This window comes from Balaenoptera acutorostrata, chromosome 6 (assembly GCF_949987535.1).
Source record: "Balaenoptera acutorostrata chromosome 6, mBalAcu1.1, whole genome shotgun sequence".
Lineage (NCBI taxonomy): Eukaryota > Metazoa > Chordata > Mammalia > Artiodactyla > Balaenopteridae > Balaenoptera > Balaenoptera acutorostrata.
In genome coordinates, this window is record NC_080069.1 from 125548111 (window position 1) to 125563059 (window position 14949).

Below are 14949 nucleotides of genomic sequence, written 5' to 3' on the forward strand. Positions count from 1 at the left end.
GTACAACTCAATAAGTTTTGACCAATGCCTTTGCCTGTGTAACCCATTTCTTAATCGAGACCCAGACTCTTCCCATCCCCCGGGAAATCTCTTCCCGTCCTTCCCAGCTGGTCCCTGCCTCCGAGACTCATTCCCTGTTCTAAACCTCATGTATGCGGGACATGTAGGTTACTCTTTCTGTCCAGCATCTCTTGCTTAGCTGTTTTTTTGTTCACATTTCATAAAGCACCGGTTCATCCATCCTTTTTATTGCTGAGGAGCATTCCACAGTAGGAATATACCAAATTTGTTTATCCATTCTCCTGTGCATGCACATCTGTGTTGTCTCCAGTTTGGGGCTATTGTCAATAAAGCTGCTGCCAGCATCCTTGTACCAGTCTTTGTCTCAGGTAAATTCCTAGAAATGGACTTGCTGGGTCAGGTTGAGTGTTGGTCTTTTTAATCTGCCTGTCCTGGTGGCATCTCACTGTGGTTCTGATTTGCGTCCCTTGGTGACTCGTGCTGGGCACCTTTTAGAAGCTTTTTGTCCACCTGTGTGTCTTCCTTTGCCAAGTGCCTGTTAAGTCTTTTGTGCGTTTTTTAATTGGCCTATCTTTCCATTACCGAGTGTAGGAGTTCTTTATATGTTCTAGTGCACGTCCTTTGTCACATAGAAGTATTTAAATATTTTCTCTCATCTGTAACCTTTTGTTCATTTTCTTAGGAACAGTTTAAAATTTTGTGCACGTCCAATTTACATTTTTTCCTCCTTGACTAGTATTTTCTCTATCATCAAGTGTCTTTGCCTACCCCAACGCTGAGAAGATACTCTCTTGCTTTCTTCTAAAGCATGATAGTTTTGGGTTTAATATTTTGGCATATGACCCATCTTAAACTAATTTTCATCAGTAGAGTGAGGTAGATAGAGATAAATATTTGTTTTTTCCGATGTGGGTGTCTAGTTGTTTCAGCTTCAGCTGTTGATTTTTTGAGAAGATTTCCTTCTCCCGTTGAGTTGTGTCGGCTCCTTTGTAGACCATTACCTGCTGTGTGCATCTTTATTTCCGGGCTATTCTTTTCCATAGATCTGTTTGCCTGTCTTTATGCCAGCATCATACTGTCTTTATTGCTGTAGCTTCATTTTAGGTATTAGAATCACGTGTAGTGTAAGGCCTCCCACTTTGTTCTTGTTCCTGAAGATGATTAGTTGTCCCTCAGTGTCCTCGGGGCCTTGGTTGCAGGACCCCCTGTGGATACCAAAAATCCACAGACGCTCAGGTCCCTTATGGTCGGCCCTCCATATCTACGGATGTGGAACCCGCGTGCACGAGGGCTGACTGTATTTCACTCTTTTGGCTCTTTCTATTTTTATGTAAATTTTAGAATCGACATATCAATTCCTACCGAAAAGGCTGATATGGGGGTTTTTAAGCTTTAAAAATCATCTTTATCGAGATAAAATTTACGTATCATAAAATGCACCCGTTTTGTTTCATGAGTTTTGACAAATGTCTATACTCATGTAGCCACTGCCACAATCAAGACATAATGACCGTCTTCATTACCCCAGAATCCCCTGGTGCCCCTTTGTGGTCCACCCTGCCTGCCCCGGGAGACACTGATCTACCCTTGATACTATAGATGAACATCTCCTGTTCTAGAATTTTCTATAATTGGAATCACACAGCATACTCCATTGTATCTGGCCTCTTTGGCTTAACATAAACTTTTAAAATTTTGAAACAATCTCAGATTTACAGAAAACTGCAAGCACAGTACAGGCAACTTTTCTCTCTAAATCATTGGGGAACAAATTGCCGCCTTGATGCTCCATCATCCCTGCAAGCAAGGCTGTTCTGCCGCATGAGTGGATGCACCACCAGCTCCAGGACGACGTTGCTCTGACCTGGCACTGACCCGCAGGTCCCAGGCGGCTCCTGCCCTCGGAGCAGGCGGGCCCGGTTCAGCCTGCTGTTCTGTGTGGTTATCGTGTCTTTCGTTGTTTCTGTCCGGAACAGGCCTGTCTGCCTGGTTTTCGTGGCCTCGGCGCGTGAAGATGACCGTCGGTTTTCTTGTAGAACGTCCTCAATTTGTGTTTCCTCAGGATCAGGTCCAGGGCTGCATCTTCGGCAGGAACATCGCGGAAGTGGTGCTGTGTCCTCCTGCGTCCTATCAGGTGGCCCACAAGTTGGGTTTGGTCCATTTATTGATAACGCAAACTTGAATCACTTGATTGAGATTCAGCCGCCTTTCCCACCAGCTTTGGTTTTCTCATTGCAGGAAACGGATCCCATCCTTTTCATACTTTCCGGTTGCTTGTGGGAGTTACGGACTCATGACCTTCTACTTGAGCGGGTTGTAGTCTGTTACTCTCATTATTCAGGTGCTGAAAATGTCAAAGGTTGGGCTGGTGACACGTCCTTGAGATGGCTTCTTTTGCTCACCGAGCACATCTTACTTGATGGCACAAGACGTCCCGGGCTCGTTCCCTGCCCCTGTCCTGGAACAGCCGGGTTTTCTAAAATTTAAATCCACCATTTTGCTATTTTCTGCCTATCTCGTTTGTTCTTTGTTCCTTTTCCCCCTTCTTCTGCCGTCTTTTGTATTGAGTGTATTTGTGTAATCCATCGTTCCTACTGCGTTGGCTTATTAGCTCTACCCTTTCTGTTTTCGTTTTTTAGTAACTGCTATAGGATTTACATTCTGCATCTTCAGCTGACCAGTCTGCTCTCCCGAGGTGCTGACCATGTTACAGCGGATGTAAGAACTTCACAACAGAACAATCCCATTTCCCCAGTTGTCATACATTTTAGTCCTTATAGTTTATACCCCAAGTCGTTGTTATTGTTTTTGCTTTATTTAGCCAATTATTGTTATTATTCTTAATTTGTACCTTGTGTACTCATTTTCTCCCTGGTTTCCTTTTTTGTATTCAGTAACAGCTTTATTGAAATATAAGCCCATACCATACAATCCCATATCCTTTTACAGCTTACCATTCGGTGGTTTTTTAGCATGTTCACAATTACACGCAACCATCATCACGATCAAATTTAACGTTGTTGTGACCCCAGTAAGAACCTTGGGCCCATTAGCAGCCATTTCTCCCCTAGTCCCCCCTCCCCCCAGCCCCAGACAACCACTAATCTACTTTCTGTCTATGTAGATTTGCCTATTCTGGACATTTCATATAATACTGTGGTCTTCTGTGGCTTTTTCCACGGAACATCATGTCTTTGAGGTTCATCCGTGTTGTGCCCTGTGCCGGTCCTTCCTTTTTCTGGCCAAATGATAAATATTCTGTTCTGTGGATGGGTTGTCAGTTGATGTGGGTTGTTTCCGCTCTTTGGCTCTTATGAGTAAAGCTGCTATACGCATTCATGTATTTGTTTTTGTGTAGATGTCTGTTGGATATATACCTAGGATTGAAAATGCTGGGTCGTGTGGAAACTCTCGTTTAACCTTTAAAAGAACTGCCAAGCTGTTATCCAAAACCGTTTTACAGTCCTCACCAGTAGTGTATGAAGGTTTTGATTTTTCCACATCCTCATCAACACTTGTTATCTGTAGTTTTTATTTGAACCGTCCCAGTGGGTGTGAAGTGGTACCTCACTGTGGTTTTGGTTTGCATTTCCCTGATGACTAGTGATGTCAAGCATTTTTCAGTGTTCTTATTATTGATCATTTGTATGTCTTCTTTGGAGAAACATGTATTCATATCCTTTGCCCAGTTTTAAGTAGAGTTCTCTTTTTATTATTGAGTGGTAAGACTTTTAAAAAAAAAAAAAATCCCAGATAGCGGTCACTTGTCAGATACGTGATTTGCAAATATTTTCTCCTATTCAGTAGGTTGTCTTTTCACTTTTTTGGTGGTGTCTTTTGAAGCACAAAAGATTTTAATTTTGATGAAGTACAATTCACCCATTTTTTCTTTTGTTACTTGTTCTTTTGGTGCCATATTTAAGAAACTGTTGCCTAATCCAAGATCACAAAGATTTATACCTTGGTTTCCTTCTAAGAGTTTTATAGTTTTAGCTCTTACTATTTATGTCTTAGCTACTGTTTAGTCTTTGACACATTTTGAGTTAATTTTTGTATAGGTGTGAGGTAGGGGTCCCACCTCATTGTTTTGCAGGTGGACATCCAGTTTTTCCAGCATTGTTTTTTTTATTTTTTAAAAATAAATTTATTTATGTATTTATTTTTGGCTGTGTTGGGTCTTCGTTGCTTGGCTCGGCCTTTCTTTTCTCGCTTTTTCTTTTTCTTTTCTCAGTCGGGCGAGCGGGGGCTACTCTTTGTTGTGGTGCATGGGCGTCTCATTGTGGTGGCTTCTCTTTTTGCGGAGCACGGGCTCTAGGTGCGTGGGCTTCAGTAGTTGTGGCACGCTGGCTTTAGTAGTTGTGGCCCACGGGCTCTAGAGCACAGGCTCAGTAGTTGTGGCGCATGGGCTTAGTTGCTCCGCGGCATGTGGGATCTTCCCAGATCAGGGCTCGAACCCCTGTCCCCTGCATTGGCAGGCAGATTCTCGACCACTGCGCCACCAGGGAAGCCCCCAGCACCGTTTGTTAAAGAGGCTATTCTTTCGCCATGGAATGGTCTTGGCACCCTTGTCAAAGATCAATTGGCCGTAGATATTGGGTTAATTCCTGGACTCTAAATTCTATCCCATTGATCTATATGTCTCTTCTTGTGCCAATATCATACTGGTTTAATGAGTGTAGTTTTGTAGTGAGCTTTGAAATGGAGAAGTGTGAGTATTCCAGTTTTTTTCTTCTTTTGAAAGATTTTTTGGCTATTCTAGGTCCTTTGAGTTTCCTTATGAACTTCAGGACCAGTTTATCAGTTTCTACAAAGAAGCCAACTGTGATTCTGACAGGGATTGTGTTTAATCTGGCCAATTATCTTTTAAAAAATAGACTTTTTAAAGAATATTTTTAGAGTTACAGAAAAATCGAGAAGATAGTGCAGAAGGTTTCCAAATACCCTGAACCAGTATCCCCTACTCTTAACATCTTATTAGCATATGGTATATTTGTTATAATTAATTAATTATTTAATATTGATACGTTGTTATTGACTAACGTCCATAGTTTATTCAGATTTCCTTAAATTTTACCTAAGTTCTTTTTTACTTCCAGGATTCCTTCCATGATATCACATTGTGTTTAGTTGTCAGGTCTCCTTAGGCTCCTCTTGGTTGTGGCAGTTTTACTTGTTCCTGATGAACTTGACAGTTTAGAGGAGTACCGGTCAAGTGTTTCTTAGGATGTCCCACTATTGGAATCTGTCTAATGTTTTTCTTATGAGAGGACTGACGTTATGGGCTATTGGGAGGAAGACCACAGAGATAAGGGGCCATTTTTGTCCTGTCACATAAAAATAATCCTATCAACATGATTTATGACTTGATGTGGGCCTTGATCCCCTCACTGAGGTGTGCTTGTCAGATTTCTGCCACTCTTTCCTCCCTTTCCATCCTGCTTCCTAGAAGGAGGGCTCTAGGCCCTGCCACACCTGAGGTCTGGGGTTAGGTCCCCTCTCCTTTGGGATAGAGTATCTACATAAATTATTTGGAATTCCTCTGCACTTGAGATTTGTCTCTTCTGGCTCATTTATTAATTTTTTTCAGTCATTTTTATCAATACGGGCTCATGGGTATTCATTTTATATTTTGGGTGTTTATTTATGTATTATCTGCTCAAATTGTTGCAGCTTTGGCCATTAGGAGCTCTTCATGTGGCTCCTGTTTACCACTGACACCCTCATCAACGTGGGTTGTGTTTGTGTGTGCCTCCAAGCACTTCCTTACTTTCTGGCACTGTGAGATGCTTCAGGCTCATTTTGTTTATTTTCTGCCTGAGTCCTAGACTTAGCCACTTCTCCATGGAGCCCTGATTCCTTTCATTGGGGGGTGGTGTTAGAAACCAGGATCTGGGTGCTGGGGTGCTTGTTGCTACTGGGTTGTCTTTTCTGAAAGGCCCTCTCAGTTGACAGGGGAAAGAAATATATGTGTGTACATATACACAAATCTACAAATGTTTCTGTATGTACCTACCTGTGTCTACATTAGGATAAATGTAAATTCACACTGACGTCTCCAAATGTAATTCCTTACAACATGGATCACCATAGCCTCCTGTCCTTGCTTACCTGTAAGCTCCTGCTCCAGCCGTGAGAAACCCAGCTCTCTCCACCGTCTATTTACTTAGTTGTTCAGTTCCAGGATACATGCATAGCTGTATCAGAGTCGTTAACCAGTTCCCTATGGGAAACAACCTTATTGACCAGAGACAGTGTTCATGTGCAGCTCCATTTGCTTTACTCTTATGGACCCACTCATTTCCAAGGTTACTTAGGTTAGCCCCTTCCCCCACCCCTTCAGTGAGGTTGTTTCATACATTGTAATAGATTATCTTGTCACTGTCTGCATTCCTTCCTGGGGTCTTACGGCCTCATAAGTGACTTTTCTTTTTTTTATCAGCATGCATTAAGATTCATTTTTATGCTGTAAAATCAAGAAGTTCAGTTGGCTTTTAAAGAAGTTAAAGAATGAGAGAAAAGGTATTTTACATTTATATACATTTACAATTTCTGGTGCTCTTCATTCCTTTTTGTAGATAGAAATTTCCAACTGCTGTCATTGAAAGAACTTAAATAAAAATTTTTAGCACAGATCTTTCTAGCAAAGAATTGTCTCATCTTTTGTTTGTTCAAAAGTAGCTTCGTTTCACCTTAATTTTAAAGGCTATTGCAGTGGGTCTAAAATTCTAAGTTACAAGTTTATTATCGCTTTTCAGCACTTTCAAGATGCAATCCCATTGCCTTCTGGACTGCTTTCTTTCTGATGAAAAATCAGTGGTTGTTCTGCAGTGTCACATCTTCTATTAAGCCCATCCAGTGAATTTTTCATTTTAGATACCATGATTTTCCGTTGTAGACATGCCATTTGGTTCTTTTATAGCTTCAGTATCTCTTTTGAGATTCACTATCTGTTATCTCATTATATTCATGTTTTCCCTTAACTCTTTGAACATACTAATAATGGCTATTTTTAATCTCTGTATGTTAATTCTGTCATAGCTGGTTTTATTTCTGTTGACTGATCTTTCTCCTAGTTCTGTCACCTTTCTACACTTCTTTTCATGTCTGATCAGTTTTAATTGGATGCTGGACAGTATGAATCTTGTGTTAAGTGTCTGGATTTTGTTTTGTTTCTCTGGAGAGTATTGGGTTTTGTTCTGGCAAATAATTACTTTACTTTTAGATCAAGTTGATCATCTCAAGTCTTTTCTTTTAAAGCTTTTTTGAGGGAAGGTCTAAAGTAGCCTTTATTCTAGGACAAGTTTGACTCTACACATCTTATGACGTGGCCTTTCTGGGCCTCTGCTGAGTTGCCAGAGTGTTCAGCAAGGTTTTCTACTCGTTAGGACTCGGATGACGCCTTGTCCTGTGTGAGTGTGGCATTTGTTCAGGTCACAGCTGCCCAGCATCCCTCCCGCCCCCATTTTGTGGGCTCTTACTGTGCACACGCACGGGTTCTTTTCAGCCAGAGACTCCAGGGCACTCCCGTATGGATTTCTGGAGCTCTTTCTCTTTTCAGTCCTTCGTCTCTGATGTCTGCCCCTCAAATTCCACCACCTTTGCTTCCCCGAACTCTGACCTCTGTCTTGTAATCTCGACAGGAGGACTTTGCTCTGCTTGGTGTCCTCACCTTTGTGCTACGATTGGAACATTGTCCCCTTCGGACAGGCCAGGGTGAGTGTGAACTAGTGTGCTTTGTGTTTTACTTTTTCCAGGAATCTTTTTCCTGCACTTCCTGTTGTCTAATGTCTGAAAATGGTTTCATATATATATTTGCCCATTTTTACAGTTTTTATGACAGGATGGTTATCTAGTACCTGCTACTTCATTGTGGCCAGAAGCAAAATAATAATAGAACTTTATTTTCTTCCAACTTGAAAGCCAATTATTCTAATACCATTTATTGACAAATCTTTCCTTTCCCACAAATCTTAAATCTCATCCACTGCATTTAGGTATACACACACACACTCCTTTTTATTCTGTTGTACTATTCTATTGCTTTATTCTGTTCCTCTATGTATTCTATTTCCTTATGATTTTATGTTTTTAAATTTAAAAACTCAATTGTAAATACAATACAGAAAGGAAAAAAGTTAAACCTCCACTCACTTCCAGTGTCTTCCTTAGATTAATCACTGTTTCATGAATATTCTCACATTTTATGTAAAAAAATATATCGATGAAAGAATAATACGTAATATTTTTAAAACTCTTACTGTTTTTTAACAAACGTAGTGTTTACCATATCCAGGTACTGTTCTAAAGTGCTTTACGTACATGATCATTTAATTCTCATGAAAATTCTGTATGGTGGGGGCTGTCCCCACCTTAATGGATGATAAAAAGGACACTAAGGACCTTGCCCAAGGTCACACAGCTCCGAGTGGCAGAGCCATGGTTGGGACCCCAGGCAGCGCGATTCAGAGTCCATACCCCCCAGTGCTGTTTCCTCATTCTCATAAATAATCCCATTGGGTCCATAAAGCTTCTAAGCCTTTGTTTGCTCACCTAAAATCCTGTCTTATTGCAAGTTCGTTCATGATTATCGGTGTCTTTCTCTGTGAGGCAACTTTACATGTCCTTTGCTTAGTTTCAATAGACTTGTTAATCTTTTTATTATTGATCAGAAAGGGCTCTTTGGAAATAAAGAAAATTCATCCCTTGCCTTATGCATTGACAATATTTTCTAAATGTGTTTATTTACTTTGTTTATGATGGGTTATTTAAAAATATATATCAGCTTCTAGGTTCTTTTTTACTTCTGCCTTTCTAGAATTTCAAATTCTTCTGTAATCCAATTTGGCAACCTTTTCCGTTAAGCTGGTGGTTTTCAGCCCGTGGCCGTGCGGTGTTGTTGGCAAGGCGTCCCAGGTGACTTCACTGTCAGCCACACGGAGCCTCCGGCCTTGGTGTCCCTACACCCTGAAAAGAAACCCCGTACCTATTACCAGTCACTCCCCACTCTCACCTCCTCCACTGGCACCACTAATCTCCTTTTGTCTTTGGATTTCCCTATTCTGGAAACATTTCATGAAGCAGAATCATGTATTAGGTGGCCTTCTATGTCTGGCTTCTTTTACTTAGCATGATGTTTTCACGGTTCATCCAAGATACAGATGGGATTAAATGTGCCAGGATTTTATTAGATTTTATTATATGATGATGAATATACATTATTATTATTAGAAAAAAATTGGGAGGGAGTGAGGAAAGGCTGGCAGAGCTGTCAGACTATGATGCAGCTCTAACTTCTAGTGACGAGAAAGGGACAGAAGGCCGGTGGGGACATCCTGATCACCGAGCATCTACTCCGACTCGGTAAAGCCGCTGCAGAGTCCAGGACCCTCAGCACAGGAGCAGCGGTGGGCTCAGCACAGCAACAGGCCCTTTGCCAGTCGTGCTGCAGGGCACATTTTCACGGCAACCACAACTGTCTAAAATAATAGTGTAGCGCGCACACGCATGTGTGTGTGTGTTTTTAAAGAAAGGCTGAAAATTAATCATCCAACTGAGAAAGCAAATAAACCTAAAACAAAGGAGAAGAGAGGGAATATAAAGAGCAGATATTAATGAATAGAAAACAAACATATGGGACTTCCCTGGTGGCACAGTGGATAAGAATCCGCCTGCCAATGCAGGGGACATGGGTTCGAGCCCTTGTCCAGGAAGATCCCACGTGCCGCAGAGCAACTAAGCCCGTGTGCCACACTGCTGAGCCTGTGCTCTAGAGCCTGCATGCCACAACTACTGAGTCTGTGTGCCACAACTACTGAGCCCGGGCGCCACAATGACTGAAGCCCATGCTCCTAGAGCCCGTGCTCCGCAACAAGAGAAGCCACCGCAATGAGAAGCCCGTGCACCGCAGCGAAGAGTAGCCCCCACTCGCCGCAACTAGAGAAAGCCCATGCAGCAATGAAGACCCAATGCAACCAAAAATAAATAAATAAATTTATTAAAAAAAAAAGAAAACAAACATATGATACAATCAGTGAAGCAAAAAATTGGTTCTTTGACAAGATTAACAAAATGGCAAACCTCGGCAAGATTGAGAGAGGGGGAGGGGGCAGAGAGGGAGGGAGGCGGGGGGAGAGAGGGAGAGAGAGAGGGAGGGGAAGAGAGAGAGGGAGAATACAAAGGGCATACAGCCACAGTACAACATAGATTAAAAAGATAGCATGAACAACTTTAGGCCAATACATTTCTAGAAAAGTATAACAGAACGAACACTGACCCAAGAGGAAATAGAAAACCTGAATAGTCTTATAACTCTTATTAAATAGTCAGCAATTAAAATCACAAAGAAAACATCAGGCCCAGTTAGTGAGTTCAGCTGAACTTTCAAAATACATATTCTCTATAGAAATGCTCCCCAAGGCAACCATAACCTTGATGCCAAAATCTGATAAAAATAGTGCAACAGAGGAAAACCACAGGATAATGTCATTCAGAGACCTACCTGCAACAACTCGACAGATTATTAGTAAACCAAATTTCAATAGTGTATAACAGCAATAATCAGTCATGACCACATTTGATTTACCACAGGAATGAGAGGTTGGTTTAACTTTAGGAAATCAATTAGCATAAGCCACTACCTTAACATAAAGGAGAAAAATATGATCATCTCCAGTGCAGAAAAATGATTTGATAGAATTCTTCATCTATTCATGATAAAAGCTCCTAGACGTTAAGACTAGAGGAGAATTTCTTAACCTGGTTAGGGGGTATCTATCTTTTTAAAAGAACATAGCAAACCTCATAATGGTGAAAGGTTGAAAGTATTTTATTTAACGTGAGGAACAGGACAGGGTGCCCACTGTCCCATTTCTGGACTTCATTGTACCAGCTAGCACAGGAATATAAGAAAAAGAAACAAAACATCTAAATTGGAAAAGAAGAAATGAAACATTTTTCAATGTTATCTACATAGAAAACAAAGAAATTAATGGTGAATTATTAATCAGAAAATTTAGCAGTATTGCTGTGTGCAGAGAACTGCACAGAATGTGAGCAACAGACAATGTAACTAGGTGGAGCCCTTCGTTATAGTGTGAAAACATGAAACACTAGGAATAAATCTCATATAAATGTGCAGGACCTTTATGGAGAAAATTATAAAACTACTGAAATAAACTAAATGAAGATACGTATTTTGCTCATGGGCTGGAAGTCTCAGTATCACAAAGGTGTAATTTGCCCCAAATTGACCTATTGATTCCATGCAACTCTTGTCAAAAGCCCACTGTATGTGTTTGTATAATGCGACAAGTTGATTCTAAAAATTATACAGACGGGATTCCCTGGCAGTCCAGTGGGTAGGACCTGGTACTTTCACTGCCTTGGCCCAGGTTTGATCCCTTGGTCAGGGAACTAAGATCAGGCAAGCCACACAGCAGGGCCAAACAAATAAATAAATAAATACAAATTATACAGACAAATAAAAGGTAAAGAATAGCAAAAATTCTCAAGAAGAAAACCAGGTAGGAATATTACCTTATTGTAAAGCTTTAGTAATTAACACAGTGTAGTATTGGCACAGAGATAGACAAATAGATCACCTGAGCAGAATTGAGAGCCCAGAAACCGACCCATACGTTTACAAAGTTTTGATATGTGACAGAGCTGACTTTGCAGTGGGGAAAGGATACCTTTCAAAAATGATGTTCTGACTGTTTAATTATATGAAAAAACAAAGTGGACTCCTGCCTGCCTCACTTCATACAGAAAAATTAGTTGCATCTGGTTTAAAGTGCAAAAAGCCAAAAATGCAAATTTTAGAAGAGAAGGTAGGAGACTATATTCTCAACATTCCAACAGAATATACAAAAGGATATCTTCACAATGATAAATGAAGGAAGAATTTTCTATGATTCAAAAAGCACAAAACATAAAGGAAAATTTGAATATATTTAGATACATTATAATTAAGAACTTCTGCATGTCAAAGAAGATTTTGCAACACACATATCTGACAAAAGTTCACAGCAGAACATATAAGAACTGGTACAAGTGAATAAGAAAAAAATGATCCAGTTGGAAAGTGGACATAAGATTTGAACAGGCACTTTGACCAAGAGGAAGATTAGATAAGTAATAAATATATGAGAAGTTGCTCAGCTTCCTTAGTGATCAGGGGAATGCAGATTAAAAGCCGTAGTGAGATGCTTTAAGTAGCCACCAGGTTGACAAAAATATCGATCACACCAGAGTGTTGGGAGAGTGAAGCCACTGGGACCTGTGAGCTGTTGGGGAGTGTGATTGGCCCACTGGCACTGATGGGGCAGCACCAGTCTCACCTGTGGCCCAGATACCAGGAGAACTAAATTAGATGTTCACCGCAGGACTGTTTGAAATAGCAGAAAATGTAAAGCAGCACAAACCTCCATCAAAGTAGAATGGACAAATAAATTGTCACACCAAAGACTAATATGTGTGGTGACAACAAATGATTCACATATGTGCAATGACGGGCACACTGTTGAGGAAAAGCAAGTTGCAGAAGAATATCTACAACTCGGTTCTTTCTGTGTATGTGAAGGTAAAAGTGTGGAAAACTGTACAGATATTGTGCAGGGGTACAATAGAGAGAGGATCGTGAGTACAGGATTCAGGACTGGGGAGGCCTCTGTGGGAAGTGGGGGTCTGGGAGGGGCACACGGGGGCTTTGCAGGATCTCCTGGGTCTGTTTCCTGGGCTGGTTGGTGGGTGCACAGGAGTTTGTGGTATTGTTATGCCTTAAGCCTTACACATATTTTATAATATGCATGTACTTATTGTTTGATTTTAAAAAGTAAATAGGGAGGTGGGGGCCATTAGGTAGGGTGTCAGAAACAGGTGGCAGGCTGGAAAGGTGTATGGGGCCCTAATTCAGAAGGGAGGGGCTGCCCAGTGTTTGAACGCTGTGGGGATGCAGATAAGTTGGAAGTACAGGGGTCCCTCTCCTTCATGGAGCCATTCCTGGCCTCATGTACTACTTACCCTTATTGTTTTAAAAATTAAATGTCAATTCTATATGAAAATGAAAAATTACTCCCAGTTTTCCCTCCCCAACTCTCCATATGGGAACCCAACACCTAGTGGCAGAGGTGGGACTTAGAAAGGGAGGTATATCCCATTTACAACAGCATCAAAAACAATAAAAAATTTAGGAATAAATTCAACCCAGGTGAAAGAACTGTACCCTGAAAACTATGACATTAATGAAAGAAATTGAAGAAGATGTAAATAAATGGAAAGACACTGCACCCCCCCCCCCCCACCGACCTCCTGTTCATGGACTGGAAGAGTTAATATTGTCAAAATGTCAGCTACCCAAAGCCATCTATAAATTCAATGTAATCCCTATAAAAAATTCCAATGGCATTTTTGGTAGAAATGGAAAAAACAGTCCTAAAATTCACATGGAACCACAAAAGACCTTAAATAACTAAAGCAAACTTGAGGAAGAATAAAGCTGGAGGCATCACACTTCCTGATTTCAAGCTATACTACAAAGCTACAATAATCAAAACAGTATGGCACTGGCATACAAGCAGACACAAAGACCAATGGAACCAAATCAAGAACACAGAAATAAACCCATGCGTATATGGTCAGCTAATATTTGACGAGGGGAAAGGATACTTGAGTACTCAATGGGGAAAGGTTAGTCTCTTCAGTAAATGGTGTTGGAAAAACTGGATATTGACATGCAAAAGAATGAAAATGGGTCCCTATTTTATACCACTCACAGAAACTAACTTGAAATGAATTAAAGATTTAAATGTAAGACCTGAAACCATAAAACTCCTGGAAGAAAACATAGGGGAAAAGTTCATTGACACTGGTCTTGGCAAAGATTTTTTGGACATGACACCAAAAGCACAAGCAACAAAGGCAAAAATGAACAAGTGGGACTACATCAAACTAAAAAGCTTCTGTACAGCAAGGGAAACCATCAACAAAATGAAAAGGCAGTCTATAGAGTGGCAGAAAATATTTGCAAACCACATATCTAATTAGGGGTTAATATCTAAAATATATAAGGAACTCACAACTTGGTAGCAAAAAACAAAAACAAAAACAAAAACACCCCCAAGTAATCTGATTAAAAAATGGGCAAAGGACCTGGCAGACATTTTTCCAGAGATGATATACAAATAGCCAACAAGTACATCAAAAGATGCTCAGCATCACTAATCATCAGAGAAATGCACATCAGAACCACCGTGCAATATCTGCTAGAATAGCTGTCATCAGAGAACCTAAGTGTCCATTGATGGATAAATGGACAAAGAAGAAGTGAGATATGTATACACTGAAATATGTGAAGTACGTTCAGCCATAAAAAAAGAAGGCAATCCTGCCATTCGTGACAACATGGATGAACCTTGAGGGCATCGTGCTAAGTGAAGTAAGACAGAGAAAGACAAATGCTCTATGATCTCACCTATATGTCAAATCTAAAAGAAAGCTGAACTCAGAAACAGAGCAGAATGGCGGTTGTCAGGGGCTGGGAGTGGGGGAAATGGGGAGATGCTGGTCAAAGGGTAATAACTTGCAGTTATAGGTTCTGAGGATCTTATGTACTGTGTGGGGTGACTATAGTTAATAATACTGTATCATGTACTTGAGAGTTAAGAGAGTAGATCTTAAGCCTTCTCCAAAAAAAAAACAAAAACCAAAAGGTAAACTATGCGAGATGATGGATGATGGATGTGTTAAATGACCTTATTGAGTCGTCATTTCACAATGTGTACACGTATCAGATCATCACATTGTGCACCTTCAGCTCACACAATGTTGTATGTCAACTGCATCTCAATAAAGCTGGGGAAAAAGGGGGAGGAGCTGAAGAGGTGCTGGAGGGGAAGGTGGGCAAGGGGCCTCCCGCCCTCTGGGAATGGG